Consider the following 15838-nt stretch of genomic DNA (forward strand, 5'->3'; position numbering starts at 1 on the left):
CCATCCCCCTCTGGGTCACTTTTTCTAATTCACTGAATACTACAGCACCTGACTCACTCTTTCTCTCCACTAGGAAACTGTGTCATCATTTGGTATCATTTCCATATCCATGCAGACGATCTATTCAGTACTCTTGTCTTATGGTTATTTTGCTGTCACTTTGAATAATCTTTTGTTCCAAGCCAGCTAAGCATCTTTTCTCCCATTTATTCTAGATCTTTTAGTTAGCAATGACTGAACCATCTCTGAAATCTTGATGTTAAGTGTCCTACTGTAAGATTCTTACTATCCATCCTTCCAGCTCTTCTTTCTGTTTCTCACTGCTTAGATTTGTACCCCATGATGTCTTCCAATTCACTGACCCTATCACCTTTTCACTGTCCCTTACTTCCCTCAACTCTTCTCCCAAATAGCCCCGATCTCTTTCCTTACCCAGCTTAGATTTCAGGACTTACATTAAAACTCCTCCCTTATAAATACCCTTAGGTGCCTGCCCTACTCACCAGCCACATTTTAGAACTGGTAAGACCAACTCTTAACCTACTCAGCCTCAGCACAGAGCAGCTGGACATGACTAGAGAAAAATACTCAGCCATGCTCCTTGAGCTCATTCTAAATTAATGACTGCAAATCTCAGATGAGTGGTCGGTATTACTCAGCAATTTTACTGTGTATTTCATGTCAGTTCACTCTCCTATTCTCTTAAAACAACTATTTCACGCCGGGTCCTCTCTCCTAAAACCTACCAAACCAAAGTCATCTATCTCACTCTTACTGAGACAATAGAAGAAATCACAGGAGAGCTAATTCATGTAACTTCCCAAACTCTAGCCTCTCCCCTGCACCCTGGAACCCATCCTGTTTTGCCTCCTCCAGGACTTTGCACCTGTATTTCTCCTCCCTCACCTTGATCATCATTTCTTCCATCTCTCAGACACTCGAGCATGACAGTAAAGAAGCCAAATTGACTCCACAGGCCCCCGCCGATGACTGTTTCACATCTGCCCTCCCCTTCCCAGCAAAACTTTTTAGAAGGTTGTCTTTATTTTCTCACCTCCCATTCTCACCTCAACCCACTTCAATCAGGCTTTAGCAAACTATCCTCAAATAGAAACCACATCATCTGTATTCTCCCTTTTTCCAAACCTATAGTGCATTATCAATCCTCATCTTACTCTACTCAGTACATAATATTTCTGAGAACTACTGCCTTCTTAATGTTAGCTTAAATATTTTTCTACCCTCACATTTTATAATGTGAGACCCTGAGTGAAATGAGTTCCTTTACATTCATCAAGTGGATTTGAACTGAGTTAAGTGAAGAAGGCCTCTCCCTCCTTGGGTACAGATACACCAGCTCCCTTCTGATGGGCTTTGAAGCAAGACATGTACAGTTCCAGCCAGGATTAATCTAGATTTGGGTTTTAAAAACTATAACCTGAGTATTTGGGCCTGGCTACCAGAAAAGGTCTATTTGATGCTTAACCTAGCTATGAAATCTCTTAAAAATCACCCTCTGTTTAACTTAGGTTAATTCATACTGGTCTTGAGTCTCCAGTTTTACTTCATTTTCCTGGTGATTGGAGGTTTTAGTCTCTTATTTTCATTTGAAAACAAATTTTTTTTCATAGATTTGTAACATTTCCCATCAATAAACTTCCCACTAAGGGGAAGTAATTCATTCACTGTATGTGTCATGTTTAAAGAAAAACTAGGTGGCTGAATGATTTCTTCTGTTGGGGAAATCACTACAGATCTAGGAGGCAAATATTTTGCTGGGAAGAAGTTGCTCATTTGCATACTGAAATTCAGTGTCATTCTGTTTGTGAGTTTTCAGGTCTTCAACCTTATGGAATTAGTGAGGGTGGGTCAGGAGGTGAAGTGGTGAAGTGCAGGGATTATAAATTCTAACAGACCTTTTGATTTGGCCAACAAAGTATTTTAAAGAAATTTAGGTTTACATTTCTTTAAGCTGAGGATGCATCCAGTTCACTAAGACCTCAACAATTACTCCCCATTATCTTATAATCAACGAATTTTATTTAACAAATCTTTGTTGGTGGTCTTCTGTGTATCAGGCACTGTACTGGGCCCTGGAGATATAGCAGGGAACAAGAGATGGCAAGATCTCAGATCTCATGAGGCCTGCATTCTAGGGGAGAGAGACTGATGAGCACTGGGTGTTATACGCAACTGATGAATCATTGAACACTACATCTGAAACTAATGATGTACTAAATGTTGGCTAATTGAATTTAAAGTAGAAAAAAGTCTTTCTTAAAAAAAATGAGCAAAGAAATAAATTAATTAAAAAAATTTCAAATAATGACAAGTAAATAATGAAGCAAATAGAATAAGATGATGTGATGTGTAGTGTTTGTGGGAGGAGATAGTATAGATTGAGTGGACTAGGAAGGCCTTCCTGAGATGATATTTGCTCTGAGGGCTCAATGATATGAAGAACCAGGGACAGAGGAAGGTAAGCAGAGTCAACAGCAAGTGCAAGCCCCTGTGGCAGGAAGAGTTTGCTTTGTTCAAGGAAAAGGAAGGTCAGTGCAACCAAAGTATAAGGAGGGGCGCCTGGGTGGCTCAGTCAGTTAAGCGGCCAGCTCTTGATTTCGCTCAGGTCATGATCGCAGGGTTGTGAGATCGAGCCCCGTGTCGGGCTCCACACTCGGTGCAGAGTCTGCTTGAGACTCTCTCCCTCAGTCCCTCCCCTGCTCTCTCTCTCTTTCTCTCTCTCTCCCAAATAAATAGAGTCTTAAAAAATATGAATAAGAGGGAGACTAGTTTAAAATGAGGTAGCAGAGAACAGATTAGGGAGAATCTTATAGGCTCTAGTAAGGATGCTGGATTTTATCTAAATGTGATGAACAGCTGTAGAAGATTTTAAAGCATGGTCTGGTTTATTTTTTTTTAAGTTTATTCTGATTTCTGTAGGTAAAATAGGTTCTAGGGGCCAAGACTGGAAATAAGAAAACCAGTGACTACTGAAAAAAATCCAGATAATGGTAGTTTGAAATGACAGTTGGAACTGTGAATGTGAACAGACTATACAAATATGGGATAAATATTGGAAATAGAGCCATTAGGCCTTGCTGATGAATTGGATGCATCAGATGAGGGAAAGAGAGAAATCAAGGCCAGTTCCTGGGTTTTTGGCTTAAGCAACTAGGCAGATGAACAATGTCATTAATTGATGTGGGAAACTGAAGGAATGAAGGAGGAACACATTTAGTTGGAAAAATAAAGGATTCTGTTTGGGCCATGTGGAGTCTAAGGTGCTTATTAGACACTAATGTGTAAATTATGAGTAGGCATTGGATATAGGAGTCACTGCATAAATTTACATTACCCCGGAGGGCTTCTGAGTTTGTAACTCTGCTAGAGTAGATGTAGGTTAAGAACATTGGGTCAGGAGTAAAAAGATCTTTGTATGAATCCAGGTTGTTCTGCTTACCAGCTCTGTGACCTTGAGCAAGATTCTTAAAGTTGTCTGAACCATGGTATCATCATTTATAAAATGAGTTTAAAATATTATATACTTTATCAGTTGATTATAAAGATTAAATAAGTGGATTTATGCATAGTGCTTAACAAAATCTCTGGAAAAATATAAGTACACAATATATATTAGGTACTATTTATTGAGTATCTATACTGAGATATGCCCTTTGTATACATTATTTCACCTCATCTTCCCCAAACACCTCACATCAACCATATTGGCTAAATATCAATATACAGGAAAGAGACTGAGAACAGATGGATGAAAACACAAATTTATTTTTCACTTTTTGAAAAATGTGCACATCTGCACAGACTACCTCTGACTTATCAATCTAGGAAACATTCATATGAGCCTGAAATATGTCTCTCTCCAGATTCTTATATCCAGCTGTTATGTGACATCTTTTCTTTGATGTCTGTCATCTCAAACTCAACATGATTTAATCTTTACCCCCATGTCCAGAATCTGATCTTTCTATTGACTTCCTCATCTCAGATGATGGCGTCCCGGGCATCCTAATTGCTCAAGTATAAAGCCTCCCAGTTCTCATTGGTCCCTGTCTTTCTCACACATGCTTTATGGAAGCCTTCTAAGAAATGGCCCCCTGACCTCATCCCCTGCTCCTCTCTCCCTCACTCACTTTGCTCCAGCCACACTAGCCTATTTGCTAATATTCAAATACACAAGCATGTTTTTGCCTTTAGGACCTTTTCACTTCCTGTTTCCTTAGCTTGACACTCAAATATCCCAGAAATTCCATCAGATATCTTTGCTAACCTACCATCTGTTTAAAATTGCAGCTTCCCTAGTACTGTGTCCCTTCTCTCCTTTAACTTTCCCTCCCTTCCCTATCTTCCCCTTCCTTTTCCCTTCTTGTCTTTTCCAGGAAAGGCTTCGTACTATATTGCCTCTAAGACAACATAAGGTTTGTTTCTACTCCAGATGCGCTGGTCATCCCCAGAGAAATTATACTGCCTGAAGCCAATTTCTCTGGAGTCCGTTCTTCCACTCAGGAAAGGTCCAGCCATCCTCTGCTTGCTAACTCAGCACCATGGCATCAATTAGCATTGTTTCTAGCTGCAAATGAGATACCTACCACAGTGGCTAAACAGTTAGGACTGTGTTTGTCTTATACAACAAGAATTTCAGGGGTAGGTAGTCCAGGGCCTCATGTCACTCACTGCTGTCCTGAGATTCGGGATCCTTTTATCATCTTTTCTGCCACCATGGTACTTATCCTCAAAGCCATTAGATTGATACTCATTGTGTATTGAGTCCCCCGCTCCAAACAGAAAAATAAAGAGGAAAGAACAAGGAGCAAAGGATAGAGTTCTCTTAGGGAGTAAGATTTGTCTTCTCTGGGTTGAAATATCTGACTTCCAACTATTTTTAACCTACAAAAATGTAAATTTCATGTGTCTGACCCAAGATTTAGGAAGGAACACCTTCCCCAGAGATTTCTGCCTACATATCATTGGCCAAAACTGTCAGTTGGACACTCTTATCTTCAAAATAGAGTAGGAGACAAAGATTGTGTGAGCCTCTGGGGCAGCCAGTTCAGTGCCTGTCATCCACAGTTTGGCTCTTCCTGAGTTGCTGATCTTCCAAGACTCAATTCAGCCTCCTGGCTTTGGGCCATCCTCCCCAGAGCCTCTGTTACAGGGGGCCCAGCACTCCCACACAGACCTAGGGGAATTCCTACTCCACACCTCAACTGCTTCCCAGGGCCGCACAAGAACTTTTGGGTCTGCTCTGTGATATCTACAGATCTTGGGGAATTCCATTTCAGGAATGGGGGCAGGTAAAAATCTCTGGCCCTCTGTCTAACTAAAGCATACTGCCATTTCTGTTCTATTGCATTTGTTCTGCACTGGCAGGACTAGTGAATTGTAGAGCCAAACATCTAAATCTTTACACATATTATTTAATTTCATCCTCAAGGCAGGCCTTTAGCTTTCTCTTCTATCACTGTTTTACACATGTGGAAACTAAGGCTTAGGGGAGTTAAATCCAGGGCCCTTTAGTTGGCAAATGGCGGAGCTTCTATTCAGACCCAGATCTGCCTCATTCCAAAGCCTCTGCCTGACCCGATGCATTACATTAAACTGCTTCTAAGCAGATCTTTGCCAGGGCAATCATTTCCCTCTCTATATAGGAGCCTTTGAGTCACTCTAAGTATTTCTTAATGGGGCTGACCCCACAGGGCAGCTTAACAGTATCTAGACAGTTGCTCCCCTATTAGAGCCCCTGAATTCTCCCTAATTCTAGTGCTTTCTATCCCCCACCTTGTCCCTTGCTCACACATGGATTTAGATTTGTGGAAATGTCAGAAAGGATATTCTAGAGGAAATAGGATGAGCGTTAACAGAAGTGAGTTTAACTCAAAAGTAAGTATAACTCTGGGAAAGTGTATATTTTAGCTTTGTTAGAGTATATATCAGAGATCCTAGCACATATGCTTAGAAGGTCAAGGGCACACCCTTTCAAATCACACCCTTAGGACCTTGACTATTGGACAGAGGAATATGAACTTTTTTTCTGTCTGCAGTAGTGATGAATTAGAGGTTTTGCCATAGGAGGGTTAGATTACACTTTGTGTTTTGTGCTGCCAATTAAAAAAAAAATCATTTGAAGAATACTGAAGAAGTGACTCACTTATAAAATTATGAAGAAAACATGCAAGAAACAGCTAGGCTGCATAAGGTGGTGTTTTTTATTTGTCCAAGTAATGCCACATTATTGAGGTGGCACAGAACATAGTACATCCATCCATGAGTCAGAAATATTTGAGTCAAAAACACCTTGTGAAGAGCCCTCTGTCCTTTTGATTACTGAAACTGATGTTTTGGTGGATGTTTGAGTAATTTACCAGTAAGTTAACATAATTGAGTATTAAAGAGGAAATCTATGTTGAAAGAATTGGTTGTGAGAAGATAAAATGAGGAAATGGGATTACTGACAGAGCTGAGACAAAATATTCAGGGGACATCTCTAGCAAATAAATCAGCCCTTCAAGTGACTGGTTTAAATGTGAGTGAGTCAGTCCAAAGACAGGATTGTAGGAAAAGCAATTGAAAGGAAGAAAGTACTTTGCAAATGGGTTTCTTCAACTACTTATATTTGGAGGCAATCATTATTTCTGTTATTGAAAAGATGGATTTGTAAAGGAACAATGCTCTTTCCAAAATAACAAGGCATGAATAGGAATTGATATCTGAAGAAGAAAATGAATTCATATTAGTTATAAAGGACTTCTCTGTTCACTTCAAAACACTGATGCTATATACCTCTTCTGAAAAGGTTGCTGTGGAAAGAAAAGCTAAAGCTGGTCCTAGTGATTTCCTTAAATCTCCATGAAGGCCAAGTGTGAGGTAAAGAATCCTCATAGTTCCCAAACGATACTGTAATGTGGAGGTCATCCCCTAAGATTGACTGGTCCCACCTTTAGGGAATGAAAAGAAGGGCTGCCTACCCTGATGAAGGGCAAGCTGTGACCTGCTCAGAGGCATCGACTTAGATTACAGGAAGATTTCATTTCTAAAAATAATGGCAAAGAACAGTGAAGCCTGGAGACTTTGCTTGAGCTCTAATAGAATCATGATACCATTTATTTTTGGAATGTTGACGTTTCTAAAACTCTTCAGATGCAAAATCAATGCTAAGTAGTTTTATAGAAATTGGATGCATTTTACATAAAATTACCACCAGAGCTGAGGACAGTGATGCACAAAGGCAGGGCAGACAGTGTTTTGAATCCCCTGGAAAGCACAGTCTGGGAGCCTCTGTGACAGCACCTGGCATTCATCCCACATTTTCAAGCTTTTACTCGTTAAATTGCCTTGGCTGTTCTTGAGGTTTTCAGCTCTATCTAGTCAGATTATGAACCTGTTGACCATTCATCATATTCTTCCTGTAGTTGTCATCGTTTTAAACACATTAGGGAGTCATTGGTGAACAGACAGTATTCTATACCATGATAAACGCAATGATAAGATCACCTAGGAAATGAGTATAGATAAAGAAAACAGGGCTGAGAGCTGAGTCCCAAGATTCTCCAACATGTAGAATCTGGGGAGAGATGAAAGCCCTAGGATAAGGCCAATGAAATAGGGAGAAAACCAGGAGAAGGTAGTATCTTGAAAATCAAAATAAGAGAAGGATAAATGTGTAAAATGCTCCTGACACTTTGAGAAAGATGGTGATTGAGAACTGACCGTTCGTTTGGGCAAGATGTAGGACCCTGATGATCTAGGCAAGATGGATTTCCTACGAAGTGCTGTGGACCAAATCCTGAATATAGTGTGCTGAGAAGAACAGAGATGTTGGGGGAGTGAAAACAGCAAGTAAAAACTTCTTGAAGAATTCTACTTTTAAAAGAGTGCAAAAAAAAAGAAAGAAGGAAGGAAGGAAAAGAAAGAAGGAAGAAAGAAAGAAAGAAAGAAAGAAAGAAAGAAAGAAAGAAAGAAAGAAAGAAAGAAAGAAAGAAAGAAAGAAGGCAATAGTTTGAGGATAGCAAGAAGTAATCACATCTTTTTTTAAAAAAATCTTTAGGTATAAATGGCATGCAGTATGGTTGCTTTTTAAAATGTACAATTTGGGCACACACTCTCAACACATACTCTCACATTGCTACATCCAAGATAATTCATATCCATCAAACCCAAAAGTTTCCCTTTGCAATTCCTCCCAACCCTCCTGTTACCACCGCTCTACCCCCCAAAAATCACTAATGTGCTGTCACTATAGTTTTATTTTCTAGCATTTTAGATAAATGGAAAGATACAGTATGTACTCTTTTGATCTACCTTCTTTTACCCAAGAACAATTAGTTTGAAATTAGTCCATATTGTTGCAGGTATTGATAGTTTGTTCCTTTTTATTGCTAAGCAGTATTCCATTGTATGAATGCAACTACAATTTGTTCATCTATTCACCTGTTAACATTTGGATTATTTTCAGTTTTTTACTATAACAAAGCTGCAGTGAATATTCTACATATACAAGCATTTCATCTATGAATAGAGACAATTTTACTTTTTTCTTTCCAGTGTAGATGCTTTTATATCTTTTTTTCCCCCTCACTATACTGATTACAACTTCTAGTAAAATGTTCCGTAGAAGTGGTGAGAACAGACATTCTTACTCTCCCTAATTTCAAGGGGCAGTAACTCAGTGTTTCGCTCTTAAGTATGATGTTAGATATAGCTTCTTCATAGATGCTCTTGACCTGGCTGAGAAATTTCCCTTCTATTTTTAGTTTTCTAGAAGTTTTTACCAGAAATGGATATTGAATTTTGTCAAATATTTTTCTCTGCATCTACTAAGATGATCATAGTTTTTTTAATATTAATATGGTGAATTACATTGATTGTTTTTTGAGTGTTATACAACCTTATATTCCTTGGATAAACCCCACTTGATCATAATGTGTCAACCTCTTTATATATTATTGGATTAGATTTACTATAATTTTAAGAATTTTTTCATGTGTGTTTATGGGAAAATGATCTGTAGGTTTTCTTTTCAGAGAAATGCTGACTTAAACAATTAGTTGGAAAGTATTCCCTCCTTTTCAACTCTCTGAAGGTGTGTGTAGAATTAGTATTATTTCTTCTTTAAATTTTTGGCAGTATTCACCAGAAAAGCCATCTGGGCTTGCAATTTTCTTTGTGAGAATGATTTAAACTTTAAAAAATTCAATTTCTGTAATAGGTTTATAGGCCTATTCATGTTATCTCTCATATAGGCCATTCACATTACCTCTTTCTTCTTCAGTGAGCATTGGTAGTTTGTGTTTTTCAAGGAATTTAGCCATTTCATCTAAGTTATAGAATTTATTGGCATAAAGTTGCTCATAATGGTTCCTTATTGTCTTTATTATATCTTTAGAATGTGTACTGATGTCTACTCTTTCATTCCTGATATTCTTATTTTGCATCTTCCCTTTTTTTCCTGGTAAATCTGACTAGAAGTTTGTCAGTTGCAGTTTACACGAAGAACCTGTTTGTCTTCATTGATTCCCTCTCTCTCTCTCTTTCTCTGTCTCTCTTTCTCTCCCTCTATTTTATTTCCACTCTTATCTTTTTTCCCCTCATGTTTACTTTGGTAAGTATATTTGCTATTATTTCTCTAATTTAAGCTAGAAACTGAGGTCATTTATTTTATTCTTTTCTAATAAAGGCATTTAGTGCCATAGATTTACCTATAAGTACTGCTTTAGCTGCATCCCACAGATTTTGATATGTAATGTTTTCACTTTCAGTCAGTCAGAATGCTTTCTAATTTCTCTTTTGATTTTGTCTTTACCCATGAGTTATTTAGAATTTTAGTTTCAAACACTTGGAGCTTTACTAGAGATATTTCTGTTATTAACTCCTAATTTAATCCCACTCTGATCAGAGAACATACTTTGTATGGCTTGGATTTTTTGAAACTTATTGAGACTTATTTTATGGCCTAGAATATTGTCTATTTTGGTGAGTGTTCCATGTACACTTAAAAAGAATGTGTCATCAGCTGCTGTTAGGTGTAGTGTTCTATCAATGTCAGTTAGGTTAAATTGATAGCGCTATTCAAGTTTTCTATATCCTTATTGGGTTTCTATTAATTTTATCAATTATTGAGACTATACATCTTGATTTTTCTATTTGTCCTTTTTTGCTTTTCTTTTTGTTTCTTTTTTTCTTGTATTTTGAAACTGTTTCATATATTGGTGCATAAATTGTCAGAATTGTTATATCCTCTTTACCAACTGTCTCCTTTATCATTATGAAATGACCTTCTATTCCTGATAATATTCTTTGTTTTAAAATCTTCTTGTTCTTATAGTAATATAGTCATTCTGGATTTCCTTTGATTTGTGTTATTATGGTATATATATTTCCACTCCTTTTCCTTTGACTTGTGTTTTTATATTTAAAGTGGCTTGTTACAGGCAGCCTAATGTTGAGTCATACTTTTTTATCCATCTTGAAAATGTCTGCCTTTTAATTGTGGTGTTTAGGCTGTTTACATTTAAAGGGATTATTAACATGGTCAGGTTTATATTTACCATGTTGCTATTTGTTTTCTATTTGCCCTATTTGTCCATTTTATGCTTTTTCCTCCTTTTCTGCTGTTTTGGATAATTAAGTGTTTTATGCTTCCTTTTTTTATTTCCTTAGGTAAAGCTCTTCATTTTTTTAATTTTAATGGTCACTTTAGTGTTTCTCATGTAGCTCTTTAGCTTATCCCAGTCTACCTTCAAGCAATATTATACCACTTCAAATATAGTATAATGACCTTCCCACAATATACTTCCATTTCTCCCTTCTTTGCCGGTGTGCTTTTATTGTCTATCATGTGATTTACTTCTATGTACATAATAAACTTCACAGTACATGGTTATTATTTCTTATTTCTTCTTGTCAGTTGTATTTTGAAGAGATTTTTAAAAGAAACCAAAAACTTCATTCCTTTGTATAGATACTGATTTCTATCTGGTATCATTTTCCTTCTGCCTGAAGGATTTCCTTTAATGTTTCTGAGACTTCAGGTATGCTGGTGATGAATTCTTTCAACTTTCATATGTCTGGTGGAAGTCTTTTTGGTGGTTATTTTTTGTTTGTGGGTTGATTTGTTTTAGATAGAAATTTTTACAGTTTGATTGTTTGCTAATGTGCAAAATGGAAAATGATGATGCAGTAGCACAGTCTAGGAGTAGGGGAGAAAGGGCAGGATTCAGAACAGAAGGCTTGGTTTCAGATACAATCATGAAAATTTATCTACGCTCACAAGAGGAAAGACTGAGCAGATGTTTACTGATGTGGGTGAGTTGATTGATCTGTTAACGGATACAATCAAACTGGGTTTCCAGGTTTGAATCGAAGATACGCCATTTAATAGCTGAGTAATCTTCAGCAAATTATTTAAACCCTTTGAACTTGGGTTTTCACATCCATAGAATAAAATGAACAGCTGCCCAACAGAGTGACTATAGCAATGAAACAAGTTAATATATACCAAACACTGAATACACGGCCGTGCACATTGTAAGTGCTCCATACCTGTGAGGAAAAAATGTGTAACTTTTTTTAGCTTTACTGCCTGAGTCAAGGAGAAAAGATTCTAGGATCTCATTTTTCCACCTGTACTTTCTCTTATCCCCCCTTCTCTCACCCCACCTTCCTTCCCAAAAGAACACATTTAAAACTCAAATGCCAGGCTGTCTGCAGATTCAGTGTTTAAGACTGACAACATTTGGAGGCCAGATGTTAACTGATGTAAAACACTATTAAGTGCTCAGTAGACCGGAGGCTGAGGCAATGATTTCCAATTTTATGATTATTTTTTGAATCTATAACAAACCAATCTGCCATTCCTCCCAGCCCCCCACCTCCACCAAAAAGATGCATAGCCTATTCATTCTCAAGAGAGTATAAATTATTTTTAAAAATATGAAGTTCTTGAAATATTAACTAATGGCATTTCAAACCCCTAGAACTGGGGATGCAGCCTCCACGTAGACCTCAGCACCTCCTTGCAGCTCTCTCTGAAAGGCCAATGGCTTGTGAAACTTGATCTGAAAACTAGTCTCATTTTCTGAAATAAGCCCAAGTCATAATCACACACACACACAAAAATGCTATAGCAAGTTTTTAAATCAACTGATATTTTAAATTTGAGCTTCCTTAGGATTAGTATGGGAGCTGTCCCAATGACAGGAAGTCAGTAAATGAACTCTTCTCCTAATAAAGAAGTATCTATTTTCAAATAGCAATAAGATGGATCTGCTAGGAATCACTGAGGTGATTGTTAGTGTTTAATACACTTATACACTCAGTTATTTTTCATTAATCTATTGAACAGACATTAGTCAGAACTAACAGTATGTCCCAGGCCCAGTGCTAGGCACTAGTTAATGCATTGGTAAATACAACAGATGACCCTCATGGAGCTTAGAGTTTTATGACAGAGGAAGACAATTAAAAAATAATGAGCTTACAAATAGATGTAGCAAAAAGTTGAAATAGGTGCTATGAAGATAAGGGGCCCTCCACAAATAATGAGTTGGGAAAGGAATTTTTTATTTTATTTTATTTTTTTTTAGTAGCTAACTTAATCCAAGGCTTAAAGAATGAGAAGGAGGCATCCATGCAAAGACTAGAGGAGACAACAAGCAGGGAAACCAGCATTTATTTATTAATTTAACAAATATTTCTTTAGTACTTTCTGTGAGCCAGGGAGTGTTCAAAGCAAATAAAATATACTAGTGAACAAAACACACACATGCAAAACTGCTAAGATTGGAAAGGATTCGGGAAGTCCCTAGAACAGAAAGGAAGCCCCTGAGGCTGAATCACACTTAGCAGAGGGGAGTGTGGTATAAAATGAGGTTGGAGGGGCGGTGGCAGGGACCGGATCATATAGGGACTTGTAATCCATGGTAAGGAGGTTGGATTTTATTTGAAATGCAATGACATGATTTGATTTTTATGTTAAGAGATTGCTCTTGTTGTTATATGGAGAAGAGTTTGGAGGATGGGGGAGAAAGTGGAAGCAGGGAGATTCATAGGGTGGCTATTCTAGTTCAAATGAGATTTTAATGCACTGAAATCATGGTGGCAGCAAAAATGAAGTGTATAGTTTTGTTGTAGGATGAATAGAACTTCTTGGCCAACTGAAGAAGAGGAAGGGAATTTGAGGAAGGAGATCAATCATGGATCATTTAACTGAGTAGATGGCAGGTCCATTTACCACAGTGAGGGAGACTGGTTGAGTAAGTGGATGAGGGTGGGGAAGGTTTGGACAAAAGACTAAAATTAATTCAAGTTTGCTGGCCTAAGTCATAAACAATGAAATCAATCCGAAAGTGAAATTCATGTCTCATGGGCTTAATGTGTCCCCCATCACTGGAACATATACCAACAAGCAAAGTGACCACCTATCAATAATATTTTAACTATGTATCAAGCAGAATTCTAGAACTCATTTCCAGATGGCAACAATTCCTGGAAGCCATCACTGGTTGAGTAAGAACTGGTTTTCCCAGATCAGGATCATTTCTCTTGAAGGGAATTTCACTTGCCTTGGAGCTACTGGAAGCTGACACAATATTTGTAAATAAATATTTTATTTAATTAACAGGTTTTCTTTTTGGCAGGGCTGCAAACATATAAATGGGAATACTTAATACCTGTTAAGAGACCATTTGAATATCTTCTATGACAATCTTTTAGAAAAGATGGAAAACGTAGGCTGGAAAATCCTGAGCTGAGGGAAATTGGTACACCCGAAGTGCAACTTAGAGTAGCAGTGCCACAGAGTAGTACGTTCTCAATCTTGGGGCCCTGCCCTCCCCCATGCTTTATAAAGTCCACGTACAAAACACATTCTCACCTGAAATTATTATCATTTGGGGGGACCCCTACCTTTCCTGAGAATCACTGTCCTACAGAAAGTGACCATTACTGTTAAGAGTCATCCTAACCCTTAGGAGGTTTCAGTGGATGAAAGTCTGAGAGTTGGTTTGATAATTAGAACATGTAAAGAAACGTACACTTACCTTATAACATTCATACTTCTGAAAATCATTTTTTACCTGGGAACAGATTGACAGAGCACTTTGTAAGCTTGTTAGAAATAACGTTCTTATAATTATGAGGTAAGATTGTTTACATTTGGTCCTGTTTTCCTTGTGCATCAAATCATATAACACAGGAACAACACAATGTGAAGTTATTAAAGGAGCACATTAAAATAATCTCCTTAGCATTTGAAAAGAAAAGCTTTTAAAAATATGACACTCACATAAAATCATTAGAAAAATGAAGTATTGGTATTACATTTTTGTTTATGCATTTCTTTTGTGAAATGTTTACAACCCAAGAAAGGATCTGAAAGAACAAGTGAAAGAAAGGGGTTGCAACATAAATTCCTCAGCAAAATTAAAGCTTTCTACCAAAGGAACATTAAAAGGAATATTCATTCTTGGCACTTCTATCTCTGATACCGTCAACACCAAGAGATGAGAATGACTGCTGCCAAAGAGGACCATTTGCCTTCTCTTGGGCTCAGTACCCCAGGGAAGGTATTCCAGCCCTCTGCTGGAGGTGATATTTGGTAGCAAACCCCAGGTTCTTCTTTGTGGAACTAGCTTTTTAGAGGTCAGTTAGAGAAGAGAGCAGAAGATAGCTTGGTGTCCCCACACCACTCACATCCCTTCTTGTTGCAGAAGTACATCAAGGGGAGCTGGTAAAAGTTCCTTGGTCCCAGATCAGTCATTCCTTCATTGGTATATCCGTCAGACATTTATTAAGTACCCATATTCTGACAGACATGGCATTTAGCAATGAGCTAAAAACAATATGAAAACGATGTTCTGTGTTCTTGAGGAACACAGCAGTTTGGGGAGCAGACCAGGACACTAATAATTATGCTGGACAAGTGCTATGGTAGAGATACATAGATATCAATATATGTCTAGCTATATGAGACAATGGAGCAACTAACTCAGCTCGGAAAGGGAGCAGGCAGGAGGAAAATTAAATCACTAGCTTAATAAATGACACCAAATTAAAACACAAGCATCATCTGACCAAAGTCTTTGGTTACAAAGGGAGCAGAAGTGGAAATTGGAAAGAATCCAAGGACAGCCTTCCCACTACCCCTATCAGATCTCAACCCAAGTGCACCATCTGGGAAAGATAGTGGGGTGGGGGGAGAGGCGTGCCCTGGTGTACAGCAGGAGACCACCCTTGGGGTTTATAGAGTGGGTCTGCTGACCACCCAAATGGAAGAAACACTCTTCTCCATACCAGTCTCTCCCACACTGGTAGGTTTTATTTTCCTCAAAGCAGTTATCACTATCTGATATTACCTTATTTGATTGATTTATTGTCCATCCCTCCCCACAAGGACCTTGTCTGTCCTGCACATTGCGGTATTCTCAGGCCTGGAACAGTGCCTTATTTTATAGTGGGCACTTAATGAATGAGTTGAATGAATGATCATTAACAATATAAAATCACATCAGGCCGCACTTGAGAACCAATCCTTCTTCTATCTCCAAAATGTCTAATCTCAGAGGGGCCTCAGAGATCTTCCACTCATTCTTTTCTTCATTCATTTCAGGGGGAAAGACTAAGGTGTGGGAGTCAGAGTATGGGGCGTCTTTGTTTCTTTCCAGTTATTTCCTCACAGAGCAGGAACTAGAAGCCAGATCTTCAGAATCCCAGAGCTCTTCAGCATTACTTAGCTACCTGTGGTTAAACCTCTCTGTGGGGAAAGCAGTTTTGGATCATTGCCATGAATGTCATTTTCAAAGCCCCTAGGAAGAAAAGAAAACGG

The 15838-nt window shown here is 38.1% G+C and overlaps 1 protein-coding gene and 1 long non-coding RNA gene across 4 annotated transcripts in view; one reads left to right on the forward strand and one right to left on the reverse strand.

The window, feature by feature from the left end:
- PDE4B (phosphodiesterase 4B) overlaps nt 1-15838 on the forward strand; it is a 428537-nt gene that overhangs the window by 287519 nt on the left and 125180 nt on the right. The window lies entirely within an intron of this gene.
- LOC145721286 (uncharacterized) overlaps nt 1-15838 on the reverse strand; it is a 92517-nt gene that overhangs the window by 41753 nt on the left and 34926 nt on the right. The window contains exon 3 of the long non-coding RNA XR_014144903.1: nt 14055-14090. This is a non-coding gene — a long non-coding RNA (uncharacterized LOC145721286). The remainder of the gene's footprint in view (nt 1-14054; nt 14091-15838) is intronic.

Source organism: Leptonychotes weddellii, chromosome 4 (genome assembly GCF_054177405.1).
Source record: "Leptonychotes weddellii isolate Sample4059 chromosome 4, ASM5417740v2, whole genome shotgun sequence".
Classification (NCBI taxonomy): Eukaryota; Metazoa; Chordata; class Mammalia; order Carnivora; family Phocidae; genus Leptonychotes; species Leptonychotes weddellii.